Source organism: Cervus canadensis, chromosome 7 (assembly GCF_019320065.1).
Source record: "Cervus canadensis isolate Bull #8, Minnesota chromosome 7, ASM1932006v1, whole genome shotgun sequence".
Taxonomy (NCBI): Eukaryota; Metazoa; Chordata; class Mammalia; order Artiodactyla; family Cervidae; genus Cervus; species Cervus canadensis.
The window spans coordinates 25,914,090-25,933,543 of record NC_057392.1 but is presented as its reverse complement, the minus strand read 5'-3'; the positions used below and the strand labels follow the sequence as shown (position 1 = coordinate 25,933,543).

General features: G+C 44.6%; 1 protein-coding gene across 3 annotated transcripts in view; it reads left to right on the top strand.

Moving 5' to 3' along the window:
• CLDN14 (claudin 14) overlaps nt 1-19,454 on the top strand; it is an 80,118-nt gene that overhangs the window by 20,896 nt on the left and 39,768 nt on the right. For all 3 annotated transcript variants that reach the window (XM_043474701.1, XM_043474698.1, XM_043474699.1), the window contains one exon: nt 9,390-9,525. The gene's annotated coding sequence lies outside the window, so the exon portion shown is untranslated. The remainder of the gene's footprint in view (nt 1-9,389; nt 9,526-19,454) is intronic.

Sequence of the window (19,454 nt, the reverse complement as noted above, 5' to 3'; positions counted from 1 at the left end):
ACAGTGTTGCCAGTTCCCCGGAGAAGTGAGGGGCTGGGAACAGGGATGACAGATGCATGCCACAGTGCCCCGCCCCTTGCCCCGCTACCCCCACCAGCCTGCCTGAGGCCCCAGCCCAGCGCTCTCGGCATCAGGATCTAAACACTCTCTCCAGCCTGCATTCCAGCCCCTGCCCGATTTCCCCTCCAGCAGTGACCACCAGCTCTGGGCCTCACTGAGTTGTTCTCAAGACATCTGCCCACACAGATGCACCTCTGATGCATGGAAGATTATTTCCTTGCCCCCCACCCCCAAATTCCAAGCCATCTACAGGACTCGATTTCAGGATTTTCTCGGAATGTTGTGAAAGTCTGTGTCTTGGCCATGGGAACGTTCAGAAGTCGAGGTTTGTGTGGCTCTGGTTACAAGATGGTATGTGTGAAGCTATGTTGTTGTTTAGTTGCTAAGTCGTGTCCGACTCTTTCGCAACCCCACGGACCATAGCCCTGCCAGACTCCTCTGTCCAGGGGATTTCTCAGGCAAGACGACTGGAGTGGGTTGCCATTTCCTCCTCCAAGGGCATCTTCCTGACCCAGGGATCGAACCCGAAACTCCTGCATTGGCAGGTGGATTCTTTACCACTGAGCCACCTGGAAAACATCTGAAACTATAGTCCTGCCCGAAATAGATATTTGGCAGGCCACCGTGCTCCCATCTCCTGTGTATCTGTGAGCTGGGAAAAGACGGAAACCACCTTTAGAAAAGGTTCCCACCCATTCTCCCTTCATTCTCTTTCTCCCTTCCTTCTCTTTCTCCCTCTCCATCCTTCACCAAGTGGGTACCAGAAGGGGACGTATGAAACCTCAGCTTCTCCCACGCAGTGGCTTAAATGCTGCCCGGAACCCAGTCGATGGCCTGGTGGTTTAAGGAGAAGCTGATCTTTACAAAGCAGCCTCCACTTTCAGACATTCTGTGGTCACAGCCAAGTTTTTAAATCTTTGCTACTCAGCGACTAGCCTCCCAAATGGTGGAATTTTTTTTTTCTTCCTTTTTGAAATGACAGCTTTTCGAGAAAGTCTGGCCTTCCCCCAAACCACTGCCATTTTGGGCCTTCTGCTCAGCACAGCTTGGAAATTGAAGTGAGCAGCTGCTAGGTCACAGCGTCTGATGGTCCACGATCCCGCGAGAGTCACTCTGCAAAGCTGTGAGCCTTGTCCATGGGGAGAACTAAAAACGGGGCTGTATTCTGAGAGACATACCAGCTTCCTCCTGCCAAACGTCTAAGGAAAACACACACGTTGTTTTCCATTCCCTGTCTGGGTGCCACAGGAGGCCTCCTGGGATGGCACCACATGGGCTGAAAAGACCTTGGAAAGAGATGTTTTACTTGGGGTCGTTGTGGCTTCTGGGGGATTGTTAGGACGTGTGGAGTCTCCTGTTGAGAGTTGAATTGTGTCCCTGCCTCTCCAAGAGATGCTCACATCTTCATCCCTGTGACCTCGTGTGGCAACAGGGTCTTTGAAGATATGGTTGAGATGAGGTCATGCTGGAGGGTGTGCATGCAGGCTCAGGGCAATTTCACCCCATTGTTAAAATTTTTTGAAATTTTGAAATTTGAAAAAGAGGTGAAGTTTGAAAGGCATTGGACTAGATAGACTGAATACCACTTTCAGACCCAAAACTGGAAAATTGGGGTAATTGCATTAGTCAGAAACAGAACCCACAGGTTGTATGTCTGTGTGTGTGTATGTGTGTGTGTGTACACATGAACACAAAGAGATTTATTTTAAGGAATTGCTTGGCTCACATGATTGAAGGCTTGGCAATCCCATATCTGAAGGCTAGGCCAAAGGCTGGAGACTCAGGGAGGATTTGGTGTTCAAATCCAAAGGCCATCTGCTGGCAAAATTTCCTTCTTGCTCGGGGAGGTCAGTCTTGGTCCTTCCACTGATTGGGCCCACCCTCCCACTATGCAGAGCAATCTGCTTTACTCAAAGTCCACCGATTTCGATGTTCATTTCATCCAAAATATAACCCCCACAGACACATTGTGAGGAAGCTTTGACCAGTTTTCTGGGCTCCATGGCCCAATCAAGTCAATACTTAAAGCTAATCATCGCTATAATTATCTGCTTACTGTTTCTCTTTTTTTTTTCCATTTATTTTTATTAGTTGGAAGCTAATTACTTTACAATATTGTAGTGGTTTTTGCCATACATTGACATGATTCAGCCATGGATTTACACATGTTCCCCATCCTGAACCCCCCCTCCCACCTCCCTCCCATCCCATCCCTCTGCTTACTGTTTCTCAATGGATGTGCCATTGATGTTTGGAGCAGAACAGTTCTCCACTGTGCAGGGGTGCTCCAGTCATTGTGGGATGTTTGACAGCCCTAGTCCCGGTCCACTCACACCCATGATGTCCCCAAATGGTAACAACCTAAGTTGTGCCCACGCATTGCTAACATCCCCTCAGGATGTCTCCTGTCCAGGCTGGAGGACACTGATTTAGATGGGCTTATGCACATGGAACAACAGACTGGTTCCAAATAGGAAAAGGAGTACGTCAAGGCTGTATATTGTCACCCTGCTTATTTAACTTACGTGCAGAGTACATCATGAGAAACGCTGGGCTAGAAGAAACACAAGCTGGAATCAAGATTGCCGGGAGAAATATCAATAACCTCAGACATGCAGATGACACCACCTTTATGGCAGAAAGTGAAGAGGAACTAAAAAGCCTCTTAATGAAAGTGAAAGAGGAGAGTGGAAAAGTTGGCTTAAAGCTCAACATTCAGAAAACTAAGATCATGGCATCTGGTCCCATCACCTCATGGAAAATAGATGGGGAGACAGTGGAAACAGTGTCAGACTTTATTTTTTTGGGCTCCAAAATCACTGCAGATGGTGACTGCAGCCATGAAATTAAAAGATGCTTACTCCTTGGTAGGAAAGTTATGACCAACCTAGATAGCATATTAAAAAGCAGAGACATTGCCAACAAAGGTGCATCTAGACAAGGCTATGGTTTTTCCAGTGGTCATGTATGGATGTGAGAGTTGGACTGTGAAGAAAGCTGAGCGCTGAAAAATTGATGCTTTTGAACTTTGGTATTGGAGAAGATTCTTGAGTCCCTTGGACTTCAAGGAGATCAACCCAGTTCATCCTGAAGGAGATAAGTCCTGGGTGTTCATTGGAAGGACTGATGCTGAAGCTGAAACTCCAATATTTTGGCCACCTGATGCGAAGAGCTGACTCATTGGAAAAGACCCTGATGCTGGGAGGGATTGGGGGCAGGAGGAGAAGGGGACGACAGAGGATGAGTGGCTGGATGGCATCACCAACTCAATGGACATGAGTTTGAGTAAACTCCAGGAGTTTGTGATGGACAGGGAGGCCTGGCGTGCTGCGATTCATGGGGTCGCAAAGAATCAGACACGACTGAGCGACTGAACTGAACTGAACTGATGCAATGATGTTGCAGAAATGTTGGCAGCGTCAAGATGAATGGCAGGCTTCTCAGTTCTTGACGTTCAGACCTCACGTGGATACAGCTGTTGTCTAATCCAGGAATTGGTGAATTTTTTCTGTAAAGGACCAGATAGCAGCTATTTTAGGCTTTGGGACTACATGGTCTTCATCAGAACTACTCAACTCTGCACTGGTACAGCCAAAGCAGTCATGAACAATACATATGAATGTGGCTATGTTTCTATAAAACTTTACTTATGGACATGATTTGAATAATTTTTCATGTGTCATGAAATATTATTCTTATCTTGACTTTCCCCCAACCATTTAAAATGTGAAAACCATTCTTAGCTTGCAGGCAGTCTGAATGTAACTCTCACTTTTATCCCCCATGAACTCAGTGGGGTCAGCTAATAACTGAATGAAGACTTCAAAAAATGTTCATTGAATTGAATGAAACAGAAATTGATCAAAAACAGTGCTTTTCAAACTTCATTTTTATCAGCAGAAACTTTTTGGAGTTTGAATCTTAGAGAAACCCCAGTGTTTGAAACAAATGTAGTATGTTATTAGTAAAATTTTATTTTTTGAGTTCAAATAGATAATATTTGTATATTTTGATGGATACAAAAATCAAGAGGGAATTCCAGATGGCTGTGTCAAGATGCTCTTTGATTAAACTGTCCAGATGCTTGAAAAAGGAGAGAGGGAAGTTTCTGTTTCAAAGCAGAACCCCTGATGATATCTAATCGTGGTTTATATTCTTATTCATAAATATAAAAGTTAGACAAGAAGCGTCAAAAAGCTTCAAATAAATGACAGATGTAATCTCGTGGTTGGGCATGTCACAGGTGTTTTTATACAACGGGCTCCTATGGCTGTGACAAGCAGGTCATAGCTATGCTCCCATAATTTTATGTAACTGGATAAAGGCAAGTCTGAATTTGTAAAAGATCGTAGCCCCTGACACATTTGCAATAAATGCAAATCCCCCAGAGAAATGCTGGAAGAAGCTTGATTCCCAGGAGAGCTTAAAGGAAGGCCAATTTAACACACAGGTGTTTTCTAACGTCTGCACAATTCGTGTATATTTGACTATCTGGAAGTTTATGACGTTTCCATTATGGTTTTTTTTAGCAGTTAGAGTCTTATAAATATTTTTTCAATTGTGGTAAAACATATGTAACATAAAACTTAGCACTTTAACCATTTTTAAGTGTGGAATTCAGTGACATTAAGTACATTCATACTGTGTAACCATCACCACTATCCATATCCAGACTTTTTCATCATCCCAAACAGAAACTCTGCACCCACGAAACACTAGCCTCCTATTCCTCCCTCCCTTCCAGCCCTTGGCAATCATGACCCTACTTTATATCTCTGTGAATTTGACAATTCTGGGTTCCTTATACACATGGAATCATATTTGTCCTTTTGTGACTGGCTTTACTTCACTTAGCATTATGTTTTCAAGGTTCATCCACATGGTTGTGTGTATCAGAACTTTATTCCTTTTTAAGCCTGAATAATGTTCCATTATATGGATAGAGCACATTGTGTTTATCTGCTCATCTATTGGTGGACACTTGGCTCATTTCCACCTTTTGGCTATTGTGAATAATGCTGCCAAAAACATAGTTGTTTGTATCTGTTTCAGTCTGTGCTTTCAATTCTTTGGGATATATTAATATGTCCAAGTGTGGAATTGCTAGGTCTTGTATTTAATTTTTTTGAGGTATCTCCATACTATTCTCCACAGAGGCTACACTACTTTACATTTCCACCAGCCATGCTCAAGTGTTCCAATTTCTCCACATTCCCACCAACACTTGCTTCCTGTCTTTTGTTTTTGTCTTGTTTGTTTCCCACGTGACTCAGGGAAGTGTTTAAATGAGACTTGTTGTACATCTGCAGCCCCTGAAGCCCTTTCATGTCACTTCAGGTTCCACAGATTAGCTCAAAGGCCAGTGCTGGGTTTGTCTTTTTTTGACCCTCTTTCAGAGTTTGTGATTTAAGAGTCAACCCTCCTTGACTTCACCCCAAGAATTGAGTGGGATGATTGATTTCAAGCTGGAGGTGAGACCAGGAAACAAAACAGATCTCCAAGCAAGGGCTGGACTTCACAGCTCACGTGAAAACCAGTCACCCACCTCTTCAGGCTCAGGTTAAGCGAGAAATCTCGCTTTCTCTTCCCGATCTCTCTCCCTAAGTCTCTCTGTTTCTTTGTTTCTCTGTCTCTGTCTCTCTTTGTCTCTATCTCTCTCCCTCTATCTCTGTCTACCTCTGTCTCTATCTTCCTCTCTGTCTCTCTCTCTTTGTGTCTGTTTCTGTCTCTTGCCCTCCTACTCACACAGGCAACCATGATAAATCAGACTTATTTCCCTGCTCTGCCTTCCGAGACACAGCTCCCACACAGCAGTGTTTAAACTTCAGTTTAAAACATTTTAAATCAACAGCATCTTGGGGATCACTGGAGTTTAATTCAGCTAGACTTCTCTACAAACCAGTCAAAACTGTCACCACTTCTGGGGAAATTCGTGGTGGATCCTGGGACCCCGTGGAGGGCCATCTTCAGGGCTTTCTCACCTCTTCCCCACTGCGAGGTGGCGGGGAGCCACCTCCAAACCATTGCCACCCGGCCCGGGCTCTGCAGGTCATAGACCCCGCAGCCCATGCTCAGCTCTGCAAGGTTGAAGCTGTGCTTCCCACAGTGCTGGCCACCACACACTGGCTTCAGCCCTAAGGAGGCTACTGATGTGTAGAAGCTGGAGCTTCGCACTCCAAGAGAAGGAAACATTCCCTCCAAATAGCCCAGCAACATGATGACTCTTTTGACCTCCCAGGTGCAGCCTCTGCTTCTGTTAGAGGCTTAGATCAAGTGCCCAAGGGCCAGACTGAGGGGTCATTGGTCTCATAACCTCCTGCCCCATGCCTGCAGCCCTATTTGCTGCCAGGATGCCAGAAGAATGAGTGACCCTGTCTTGGGAGGAGTTCCCTGCCTCCCCAAACCTCCCTCTCTCCTTCCAGTCACCAGGCTCCTGACCTCTTCTCCATTCTGGAAAATATTCCATAGTCCCAGGACTCAAAGATGCCTCAGGTCCCAAGGAGCTTGAGACCTCATAAGCAGACAGGGCTCCTGCTGACTGCTATGTCAGTAAGGATGCTTTGGGCTGCAAGTAACAGATAATCCCACCTCAACAAAAAGAACAGTGTGCCCTCTCACTAAGCAGAGGTCCAGAGGTAGAGCAGCTCTGGGGTATGTTCATTCAGTGGCTCCATGAGGTCTTCAAAGACCCCAGTGTTTCCGTCTTTCTAGCCACATTCTCAGAGGTCAGCTTGGTCCCCAGGGTAGCTCCTCAAGGCACAGAATGGCTGCTGCACCACCAGGCTTCTCATCCAGGACACTATGATATACACCAGAAGGGAGAAGATGTGCTTTCTCTTCTTCATTCCTCCCTTTAACAGCAAGGAAGCTTTACCCAGCAGCCTCCCATTGGCCATGATTATATCACATGATTAAGCCCAAAGAATCACTGCAGAGGGATGGGACCATAGTGGATTACCTTTGGTGTAATCACCTATCTATCATGAACTTGCTTTGTATTTTTTACTCTTTCCCTTTTATGTAAGAAATACACAGATTTTTTTTTGTTCCGAATAATTTATTCAATACAGAAGTGTGTTGAGTAAAAATATGGAAAGTATCCTTTACAGCCTTCCCTAGTCTCACTTTCCTCCTGAGAAGGAAACTGTGTCTATTTTGGTGTGTCCTCTTCCTGTTTCCTTTATGTATTTGCATACATATGGATGGTCATACTTAGGCACTTTGCTTTAATTCTTATGTAGATGGTATTTTGTTCAGTTGCTGGCCATTTTCCACTTAGCATTCAGTACCTACAGATTTACTTCATTCACTTCAGTGGGAGAATATTATCCCATAGAGCAGATATTCCACTGCTTTGCATTTTAACTAGGTTTTCAATCTTGTGTCTTATCCCCCTAGCTAGATTGTAAACATCCTGAAGGCATATTTTCCTTTCTATCTCCAAGCACCTGATACAGTATTTTCCTACAAAGTGAAAGCCAACTAATAGTTACTGATGGGAAGATTCTTTCTCTTGCCACACAAGAGATGTTTTAGTACTTCTGACTGTTTGAGGTGGAGGCTTTTTCAGAGTGAGTAGAAGGGACACAGCTCTATAATCTATCAGTTTGTCACTTTTTTGTCTATCGACAGTGACAAGTCCATCTACTGGCCAGAGAGAGTTGATAGTTTTCCACTTTCCTTCGGCAATGTTTCCTGGGTTCATTGCAGTCTTCCCAGCAGGTTGTCAGTTCAGAGCACTTGGGCTCCTTGCAACATTTGGCTCACATAGGCGCACTGGGGCAGAGTTATTAACAGCCCGCACTTCCTGGAGAACTGTTTCAAGGGCTACTAATGGTGTTCACAGACAGTTGGGTTGGAGCAGTTATCCATATGCCTAGACATACACTCTTAATAACCTTTTCCAGGTTTCTTGAGGCAGTCACAACTACATAAAATTGGTTACAACTGAACCTACTCTAGACCCTTTGGTGAGGAGAAATTACTTCAATATGAGGCTATCACCTTAAAACAGACCAACCAAATTTAAGACTGGATGAACCTCTCTGAGCAATCACTCTTGAAGCAGATGTTGGCATTCAGACATGCTGATAGCATCAATGAATATCATCTCAGACTTTGGTGGGGCTCCCGTACTTCTGAATCTGCCCAGCTTCCTGTAGTAGCCGGAAAAATTACCATTGTGAAGGAGCAGAGAAGAGAAACACATGTCTCCCAGATGTGCTCTTGCATTGGGGAGCACTCTCAAAATTTGGACCTTAACAGGAAATCTGGAACAATGAAAGGAAATCAAGCAATAGAAATGAGACTGAAATTAGTTTACGTCCCTCAGTTGATAACACACAAGGGGAAACTTTTGGATCAATCATTTTAATTACTATTGATTATGAAAACTCTGATCTCTACCACTAAGAAGTCTACAATTGAATTGGGGAAAGAGAGCATCCACATATGAAACTGGATAATAACACAAGTTAATATATGGGATCGAGACTAAATAAATGCCTATTTGGGTATGGAGGGATAGCAAGGCTCTGCTTCCAAACAGAGCTGGTAATCTGCCTGGATACACTGAGAGTACCGTGCTTGACCGTGCCTGCTCCCTCTTTAAAAAAGCAATTTTCTCTGGGGACCCAGCCTGGATTTCTTTGCCAACCTGGATGCCTGTATGTGTCTTCCGTTGTTGATGCTGAAAGGTTCCCACCCTGCCTCCCTCTGTATTCCTATCATTTCCCTTACCTTGAAATAGCTATAGCCACTGAAGACCTTTCTACCCTTTTCTCTTTGCCCACACCTCCTATCTCATCCTAATTTGTTGAGAAAAATATTGCTGGCAGATAGAGAAGACAGAATCAGGAGAAAACCTAGATACCCCTTGTTAAAAGGGATTCAGAGGATTCCTAATAAGTAGGTCAGAGCCTGATTGGGGGGGTTTGGCTGAGGGGCACCCTGCAGGCTGCACCCCTATGCCCAGGCACTCGGGTCCCTGACACCCTTGTGGGTGTTTCTGTAGTCAAGTATTTTTTCAGGCCAACATTGGATCACATGACTGCAGACCTTGGGATTCGTAAGGGAAAGATGAAACCTTCACAGCAACTTGGGTTTTCTTTCAAGGGGAGTTTTTCCTCTACAGAATGTTTTGTTTTAACTGGTAATTAAAGGTGGGCAAAACAGTCCTGGAGAAATAGGTTTTTCTCCTCTCCAAACCTGTCTTTCTAAGAGAAACAGGCAGAGGCAGGGCCACTGGGCCCACCCTCCTAACTGGAGACAACTGCCCCTGATGGTTTATGGTCTGGTCCGCTTCAATTTCTCATGTGTTACCTTTTTAGGGGCTGCGAGGCCCAGCAATCTGGACCCAGGCCAAGAAGTCAAGAACTGCTGAAGTCCAGGCCTCCACGCTTGTACTGACACGGGCGACCACCCAGCCCCGCCAACCCACATGGCTCTGTTTTCCTGATGTATGAGGTGGGTAGAATGCTTTCCCCCCAAAAGAGGACTCCAAGGGATTAATTAGTTAAAATCTGTAAACATGTATCATTATAATTAGTATTCCAGTTTCTATTTAAAACCAAACTGGCCAAAAGGAAAGAAAATACCAGCCCTACCTCTGAGGGCAGCTACTTTTGCTTTTCTGGTATTTCCAGTCTGACCGGTGGGAGAATGTCCTGGGAAGTTCAGTGTTTGCTGGGTCTGAGCCTGGAGCTGTGTTCACCACGTTTGAGGATGAGGAGGACAAGAATTCAATTGTGCCCCGAACCCACCTGGGCTTTGCTTGTTCAGATCGTTGGCTATAGCAAAGGCTGGACATCCCTCATGTGACCCAGATGCCTATGTCTACAGTAGGGCCCCGTGTCTTCATGTTCTCTGGGGATGGGCAGGTTGTATACGCCACTGTAAAGAGATTTTCAGTTTCTGAGGCGTTAATCTAAAAGCAGTGCCTCTGAGGTAGCGACTACTGCTTTCCTCAAGAGACGAAACTCTGGACCGTTTAAGTTGTTCTATGGAGAAAAGTCCTGCATGGTAGGGCAACCCTTCCCTCCACAGCGACTCGGCCTCGACCATTCTATCTCTTTCATGGGAGACCCTCAGTGGACCTCAGCCTGCTCAGCATGGCTCCCTTTTTATGGGTCTAAATAAATCCACCCCATTCCCACTCCTGCTTCCAAGTGGTAAACACCACCCCAAACAGTCTAACAAGACCAAACAAAGGAACACCTCAGACCTCTCTCCCCATGGACTTCCGGTCTGAGCACAGCCTCTTCGCAAGATGGCCGACACCGGAAGTGCTTTCACCCACAGAGCAGGGGCTCCGCCTGCTCTGCCAACTAAGTTAGGGCCTAAAACAGGAAGCACAGTAGCCGTGCACAAGGCCAGGAGGAGACAAGATAACAATTTGCCACTGTTTAACTGGGTGGTTTGAAAAGATCTGTTCAATATTTACTTAGAGGAAAGGCTGAGTTCTCTAAATAAATAAAGGAAGTGCCCCATAGGAGAAGAAGTCGTCAGGAGGGAGCCTCAGCCTGTCCCCCCACTGCCAGGAAATTCATTTCTGGCCCCAAATTTGCAGCACCTGCCCCCTCCCTTGGCAAAACAGAAGCTTCACGGTTAAGAGCACCCACCTATCTCAGAAGACACTGTCCCGCTCAGGCCCCTCAGAACCCTCATTCCATGACCTATTCATGCGATCCTTCCCTCTCCCACCCCACCATTTCCCCTAAAGGCAGATCTGGACGACTATTGTCTCTTTGTGTTGCTACTGTTTTCAGTGATGCTGCAGCTGTAGGGCCGGCCCACCCTGACTGAAAGGAAAGGAAGTTTCCTTCCAAGAATACCGGGAGGCCTGAGTGCTCTGGTGTGTCTGTAAGGGGTGGCTCTGTGTCTGCCCGCCCCTTGCCCCCCACTCCTGGCAACCCAGACCCCTCAGCGTATGTGGGATAAGCCATGACATGGGCAGTGCACAGAGAACTTAGGAAGGATAGCTCTTTGGGCCTTTAGAAGTTTAATTCTGGCTTCTGCTTCAACAGGCCCCTCACACGCCCTTGGTCATCTCTCCTGGGCCCACAGGGCTGCTTGTGGTGCTGGTTACAGTTGCAGAGGACTTCTGTCCCTGGGGGCTTGCTGACCTTCATTCACCCTCTGCTTCCTCCACCATTTCCATGAGGGCAACTTAAGCTGCCTGGAAACTGACTTTCTGACATCCAGCGTACTAGTCTTTTGTCCTTTGAGGCAAGTCCAAACACCTTTTACTCAAAACTATGGCTGGAACATGAAATAAGTGGTAGAAAGAAAGGCCAAAGCAGAATAAGCAGTGTGCTTTTCAGCACACACTCAATTCGGAAAAGCTCTGAAAATACTCATTAGCCAGGAGTCATGTATCAAGCAATCTGCTGAGCCGAAGGCCCCAAAGGGGACAGGGGCTTCCCTCACAGCTCTCATCCTGAGAGTGCAGATTGTGGTGGGGTGCATGGGAGAGTGTAGTAAGTACATGTAACTTTTAAGATAAGTATTTCTGAGACCAGGGTTATCAAAATGAATCAGCATCATGTGGGATAGAATTAACAAGAAATGTGTGTGTCCCATCTGCAAATAGTAACAGCATTGCTGGTAGCTGAGACACTCTTCTGTGAAGTGGGACCAGGCAATCATTTTTTGTTTGTTTGTTTTTGTAGGAATTTTTTTAGATAACGACCCCAATCCCTTTCCATTTCCACACAGTTATTAAGTAATCAAGTGGTTATCTCTGGATTTTGTCACCTGGTGGTGGCCATCATGCCTGGGAGCCTTGGCTCCCCTGCTGCGTGGTCCTCTGGGTTTTATATTGCCCAACACTAAAAATATTCACCAGCCATGAGTGACAGCCATCTAGGAGTTGTGGTTTCTTCTTTGTAAATGTAGGTCAATTTCTCTCGACTTTTAGGGTGTGACTACTTTATGCATGTATCTTTATGCTGACATGTTTGCTGCCATTTCATATAGCTCTTTTTATTTTGCAGTAGGCATTTTGTTCCACATTAATACTTATTTTTACTTAAAAAAATCACATAGAAGAGCATGGTGTTAGAAGTGAAAGTGCTTCTTGCAAGTCTCCACCCTTAGCTCCACTTCCCAGAGGTGACCCCTGTGGACAGATAGAGGCTTGAGAGGGTTTTCTGCATGATCAAGGGTGCATGCGCTGCTTTTGTACACAAATAGGATCATACTGTACCCACTGGATTTCAGCTTCCTTCCTTTGCTTACAATCATGTCTTGGAACTCTTTGTACATTAGAACTTTGAAAAGCATTTAATCTTTCACTGGGGGTGTCCTACTTTGGTTTATGGGTGCCGTCAGTTAGCTAATCTCTTATTGACGACATTTGGCTTTTATCTAGTTTTTCTTTTTTTTCCCTCTGACAAAGCGTCAGTGAGTATTGGGTATTGTATTGTGTGTCTTTGCTTGCTTTAAGAGTTTAACTATAAGATGAATTTCTACAGCTGGGTTAAAGAGTAGTCACAACTTACATGTTGATAATTATAACCAAATTACTTTCCAAAAAAGATACTGACAGTATGATAATGCAACAGGGCAGTTTTCTAGAGAAGCAAAATGGCCAATTCAGTCATCTGTAAATGGACATTGAGAGTGCATTAAGCTTCCCTTCCATCAAAGCCAGCTGATTTGGGCTGGATTAAGCCAGGAAACAACTGATTTATGGACTTCTCTCCATGCTTCTCTTCTGAAGCTAAGGTTTGGGCTCTTCTGAGTGGTTTTGTGTTTCTTTTCATTGCAGTCCCTGAGTCCCAGGGCCAATTGCTATGTGTTCACTGGGCAAGGGGACCAGCTCAGGGTGATGACTTGGGGTCTCTGAGCCTTTGTAGAGCTACAGGGACATGGATTCTGGGGTGAGCTGCCAACTGCAGGCTCAGAGGCTGGGCCCCCCCCAAGGTGTGCTATTTTAGGATTTCTTTTCACTTCTGTGGTCATCCTATCCTTCACAATCCAAGTGCCCCTGTTCTTCAGCCCTTTTCTACCTGTATTGTCCACTGGAAAACTACTAAGGGGGTTAATAAGGTCATGCTTCTGGGATCTCTTCCCTTGCAGCTTAGGGTGGGTTTCTGAGTGCTTCCCAAGCTATCTGAGGTGAAGGACTACTGTACTCTTTTTATCTTAAGTTTCCAATTTGTTATGGATTGATACTTTTGCAAAATTCTAAAAAAAAATTGAATTATGAGAAGAGTGACATAAAAAATAAAGACATACAAAATACAAACCTGATTTTTTTTCCTTATGCTTAACATACCTAATATTACTTTGCTATTTTACTATAAACGTGTTTTGAAATGCTTCCTCCCAATTTCTGCTCTCATCTTATTGGAGATGGGGAACAGTTTGAGTCACACTGCTTGAAGTTGGTCTCCAGAAGCTTCTTTGGGCTTCTAAGTCCTCTTATCATTTTACTGGAAGACGGATTCTCATCCAATAAGAGAAGTTATCCCAGTTTTCAGCGTGGAGGCCCCGGGTCAATCCCCAGGGTTAAGATTACACTTGGGTCTAAGCTCAGGGCTCTCCCACCGACCCTAGTCCCCTCCCCTCCCCCCAGCTTTTCCTGTGTGGGAAGCAGTAATTCATGTGTGCAAGATTCCATCATCTGCTGTCTACCAACCAAAAGACATCATATTCTTTTGTTCATGTTTTACTTTTAATTTGATTTAAGTCAGACATTTTCCTATCAGTGTTACTTCCCCTTCTCTATAACACTGCAGACAAGACAGAATGTGAAATCTGAGGATGTGGAGAAAAGAGAGGTGATAATCGCTTCTATCAAGTCTTTAGAACTTTTCAATTCACTGTTTAAATAATTTTACACTTTGTGAGATACTTAAGGTGGATCTTAATAGAAGAAAATTATGAGCAACAATCTCTCGAAATATGAGATTTAAAAAGTCCTTTGTCTTTAAAGTGGCTTACTGTTTCAATTTTAAATACTGAGAAAATTGGTTTTCATCTGAAGTAGCAGATCACAGCGGCATCTAGTGGACATTAGTGGTATAACAGGTGGAGTAGACGCAATAAAATTGACAATAATTTTTTAATATTGTGCTGTATTTCATTAATTCTAAGACTCAGAACTTTTTTCTCATTTTAAGCATTTTTGAAACTGAGTTATGGCTTCTAATATATGGCACATCATAGTTTAATTAAATTTTTTTTCTTTCTCAGTGATACTTTGCCTTAACAATTTATAAGTTTTGTCAAAATATGATTTTTCATATGAAACTTTGTAGGATGATCATTCAGTAATTTTCTCAGTAATATTATTGAGCATCCATTTTATATCTGTTATTTATTGACTTTATATGTATTGTATTCACTACATATATTTTAATTACATTATATTCAAAACTCCTACTTGTAATGCATAATGCAGATCTTTCCCCTTTATGATACATTAATACATTGATATTAGTCAGGCCTAATGCCATGAATTTAAAAATCCATTATTGCTTAGGCCCAGTAGTTCTTAATTCTGGCTGCATTTAGAATTACCTGCAGAACTCTCTAAACCGTAACTAGCCAAACAACACTTCTCAGAGATCTTATCTAATTGGTCGAAGGGTGAAGCCCACACAATAGGAGCTTGTAAAAGCTTCCGAAGCTTTTAAATTCTAACATGCAGGCTGGGCTGAGAATTTCTTCCTTCTTTTAAGTTAGATGCTTTTTGAGATTATATACATTTTTTAATAGTTGAGAAATATTAGGTATTTTGTTTAATAGTAAACAACTCATTCCTTATAACTATCTTAATTATGAATGCCAAGAAACTTGAATTTTAAAGCAATAATGGACAATGCTACAACCATGATATTTAAGAAAAATTCATTCCTAGAGATACCAACATTTAGGATATCATTAAATAATGTACAACTTGCATTTGATTCTTACACACTGACTCACAAAGTATTATTTGGAGTGAATACCATAATGAGATCAGGAATGCTGAATAAGTGTAAAACAGTAGCTATAAAATTTTTACAAGACGTCACAGTAATATATCTTTAATACACCATAACCCTCTCAAGGAATGTCTACCAACTAAGGAAAAAAAATATCTAAGATATCATTTCCTTGGAATACTCTTTTTCTTGACTGAGAGTGAACTCTGCTAATTCCAGGACTGACTCTGAAGCATGCTACCGGGAAGGCATAACTGCTTTTGACCTTCTGGCTGATGCAGCAGTAGAATGTGATACTCCATCAGGCCACAGCAGAGATGAGAACTGTGTTTCATGGGAGACTGCTTAGAGAAGAAAGGACCTAGTTCATTTCTGGGCCCTGTTGCTGTGTCTGGCTCTGTGCAACCCCATGGACTGTAGCACACAAGGCTTCCCTGCCCTTCACCATCTCCTGGAGTTTGTTCAAATTCATGTCCATTGAGTCAGTGATGCCATCTAAACCATCTCATCCTCTGCCACCCCCTTCTCATTTTGCCCTTAGTCTTTCCCAGCATCAGGGTCTTTTCCAGTGAGTTACCTCTTTGTATCAGGTGGCCAAACTATTGGAACCTCAGCCTCAGCATCAGTCCCTCCAATGAATAGTCAGGGTTGATTTCCTTTAGGATTGACTGGTTTGATTTCCTTGCTGTCCAAGGGACTCTCAAGAGTCTTCTCCAGCACCACAATTCAAAAGCATCAATTCTTCGGTGCTCAGACCTCTTTATGGTTCAGCTCTCACATCCGTACATGACTACTGGAAAAATCATAGCTTTGATTATATGGACCCTCATCGGCAAAGTGATGTCTCTGCTTCTTAATGTGCTGTCTAGGTTTGGCATAGTTCTCCTTCCAGGAAGCAGAGGTCTTTTAATTTCATGGCTGCAGTCGCCGTCAACAGTGATTTTGAAACCCAGGAAAATAAAATCTGTCACTGTTTCCATTTTTTCTGGACCCTACCAATTGCTTGCTTTATAATCTTGTACAAATTACCAAACTCATCAAATCTCTTGTTCCCTAATATGCAAACCTGGGGTAATAACACCAACTTCAGTTTTTGCAGATATTAGAATAACAGATTGGAATAGCAATTACTATTGTTCATGGTGGTTTCTTCTTAGCTGCTTTTAGCTCATGGCAGTAAGTCAAAAGATGTTTTCCACAACAGTCAAGCAGCATAATACCATTAACCCCTTCCAGCCTACTTCATCCAGCCTCTGGGAAGTGAGATCCATGTCTAAATGGTATCTTAGCCTCTTTGGGGTTCCTTAGATTCAATCAGTAACTGGGGATTTTTAATTCACAGTATTCTTTTTTCCTATCCTTGAATGTAGAGAGAATCATGGGTCCTTGAACTGGCTGCTTGTAAGAGAGATAAGTCTCCAATGATCAAAGTGACCTTGTGGGTTTGGGACAGGAGAGCTGTGTCCATGCCTCTGCCATAGAAACTATGGAACAGAAGAGTGAGAAAGAGGTCTTCAGGTAGGAAATTTGGGAGGTGTGGATCTGTTCCCTAAAGCCCACAACTTCTGGTTTAGTTTCACCCAGCCCCTATTGTCCCAGATTCCATCCAATGTGCCTTTGATTGCAACCAACCCTGGATCAGAGGGTGGCGGCCCATCCCAAGGGTCTTGCTTATGTTCCAGTTGGATTTTAAACTCTTTCTACCCTTGTGACTCAGCTGGTAAAGAACCTGCCTGCAATGTGGGAGACCTGGGTTTGATCCCTGGGTTGGGAAGATCCCCTGGAGAAGGGAAAGGCTACCTACTCCAGTATTCTGGCCTGGAGAATTCCATGGACTGTATAGTTCATGGGGACACAAAGAGTCAGACACGACCGAGCAACTTCACTTTCACTTTCTACCACGCACACTAGTGAATCTCAATCATGCTTTTCACTTTTGTGAAATAGAAATGTGATATGGCCAGAAGTTCCCCTTAATAGTGTATTTTAATGCCCTGCAGACATGTCATGGGAAACCCATACCTTTCCTCAGTTTTCATTTTGCTAATATAAAATGGGCTGATACACTTAATGCAAACAGGAGCTAGACTTAGGTGAAATCTTTCAGGCCTTGGTAAACCATTGATCATCCCTCCACTTGTAAAAAACTTTTTATTGGAGTAAAGTTGATTTACAAAGTTGTGTTTTGTTTCAGGTACAGCAAAGGGAATCAGTTATACATGTACATATTTATATGTCCACTCTTTTTTTTAGATTATTTTCCCATATAAACTATTACAGAGCATTGAGTAGTGTTCCCTGTGGTAGGCAGTAGGTCCTTATTAGTTATTGATTTTATATACAGCAGTATGTATGTGTCACCTTTGTTCCTTCTTTAAGGCAAGGAAAGAAGTTTCCGGCGGGAGTAGGTCATCGCCAGTGGCGAGCCCCCTGTCACTCAGAAGGGGTGATCCCTGGGGCTGCTCCCTCCCCATATCAGCTGGGTCACCTTGGGTCACTCACTTAACCTCTCTGAGTTTGCTTTTTCATCATTAAGTGGGATCTAATAACACCCTCTGCATGGAGTTTTGTGAGGATTAAAGGATCGGATGTAAATGGACTCACTGGCACAGCCCTGGCAATTATCATCCAAATGTAAGGCAGCCTCTGTTTGCAACCTGAGAGCTAATATCAAGAAGGACCCGCAATTTGCTGTTGAAAGCTAGTTGAATCTTTTGAAAGGTAAGAAAACATGTAAACAAAATCGGAGCTAACAATGGAACACATCTCTCTCCTGGGAAACAATTCCTTCAGAGCCTGTCGTTGGGCAGTGGGCAGCCGTTGTTATCCCATGGTCCCGAGGCCTTATGGAGCTGCCCAGGCCAGGGGCTGCAAGTCTGGCTCCCACCCCGACCTCAGGTTACCCCCAGGCCAAGAAGCCGGCATGGGGACGCACCCTCCAGCCCACCCCATGTTTCATTTCGTTCGTCTGCCCCCTGATTTCTGTTAGAACCAGTGTTTGATTCCTGGATCTGGGGCCGAGTGCTAACTTGCAATAAATAGACTAGAAAGGGGGAACTTTGCAGCCAAGCCAAGGCAAACACCACTCTGAAAACCTATCCTGAGTTGCCCTGAGGTGTTTCCAAAAGCAAAGCAAACATTAGCTCTGAACAGCATGCTCTAATTCTCCGCCTGGGGTGGGGGCAAGGGGACCAGCAGGGGAAGACAGGTACACTCTGTTTGCGACTGAGCTCAGCACTGCCCACAGGTCACTCCAAAGACCCTCCAGAGTCTCCTCCTGGGCCCCTGATTTTGTGAGAATGTCCCTCGACCTCAGGAGAACACCCTGGCTCTTGAAAGCGATAGGTCACCTAGGAAGCAATGAATCACTTTTGGCTTTGCCGAGCTGGCTCTGTGAGCTGTAATAAGTCTCCTGTTTTATCTTCAGCTCTGCTAGAACATCTAGAATCAGTATGTATCATCCACGTGTCTGGATCCGTGACTCTCAACTTTACCACGCCTAAGAATCACCAGGACAGGAGCCAGCAATGACATCAGCGCTCCGTTCCCCAGACTCACCTCCTAAAATTCTGAGTCAGCAGGTCTGGGTCAGGGGCCTGGAATTTCCCTCTTAACAAGCGACCCTGCAGGCTCTGAAACAGGCAGACCTAAGGCCCACCTTTAGAAACTCTAAACACATCCCATAAAACAATTAAAGTCTAATCCCCCATCCTGTTGTGTTAACATCCCAAACTGACTCAACCCCTAAGAAGTAATTCTCCGTGGCAACCCAGGCTCATAAAGCAAAATGGCTCCATGCGTGCAAGTTCTAATTGAAAACTGATAGAGCCTTCCGGGGTCCTGGGTCATGCCGGGGGACTGAAGCACAGATGGGTCAGGATCTTGGCCTTCAGAAAGCCCAAAGTCTAGCTGGGGAGATGGCTCGTCACCGAAGCACCATCAAACTAGAGAGGCCATGAGCAGTTCAGGGAAGGAGCGACTTCCGGCATCGGTCCCGGAACCGGAAACATAGGGTATGGGAGGGGCTAAGACAGTTCAGGAAGGCAGCAGGGAACCCAGTTCAATGGAGCAAACCTGGGCTGAGGCTCCATCACCCGAGGGACAGAAACTGTACGAGGAGGAGGTGGGTGGGCCCTGCCGGGGGCAGGAGGAAGTGGGGAGAAACAGGAGAGCAGCCTGACCAGGGTCGGGTGGGCTAGAGAAGGGTGAGGCCTGGGAGATGGGGTGACTGGCAGCCACATCGACAGTAGGGAGATGCAAGTGAGGAGACAGCTTCAAAATCCGGGTGTGGGAGTTTAGACTTGGTTAAACAGGTTAGGGCTTCCCAGGTGGCTCAGAATCCACCTGCCATTGTAGGAGACTTGGGTTCAATCCCTGGATCAGAAAGAGGCTCCCCGCTGGAGAAGGAAATGACAAGCCACTCCAGTATTCTTGCCTGGAAAAATCCCATGGACAGAGGAG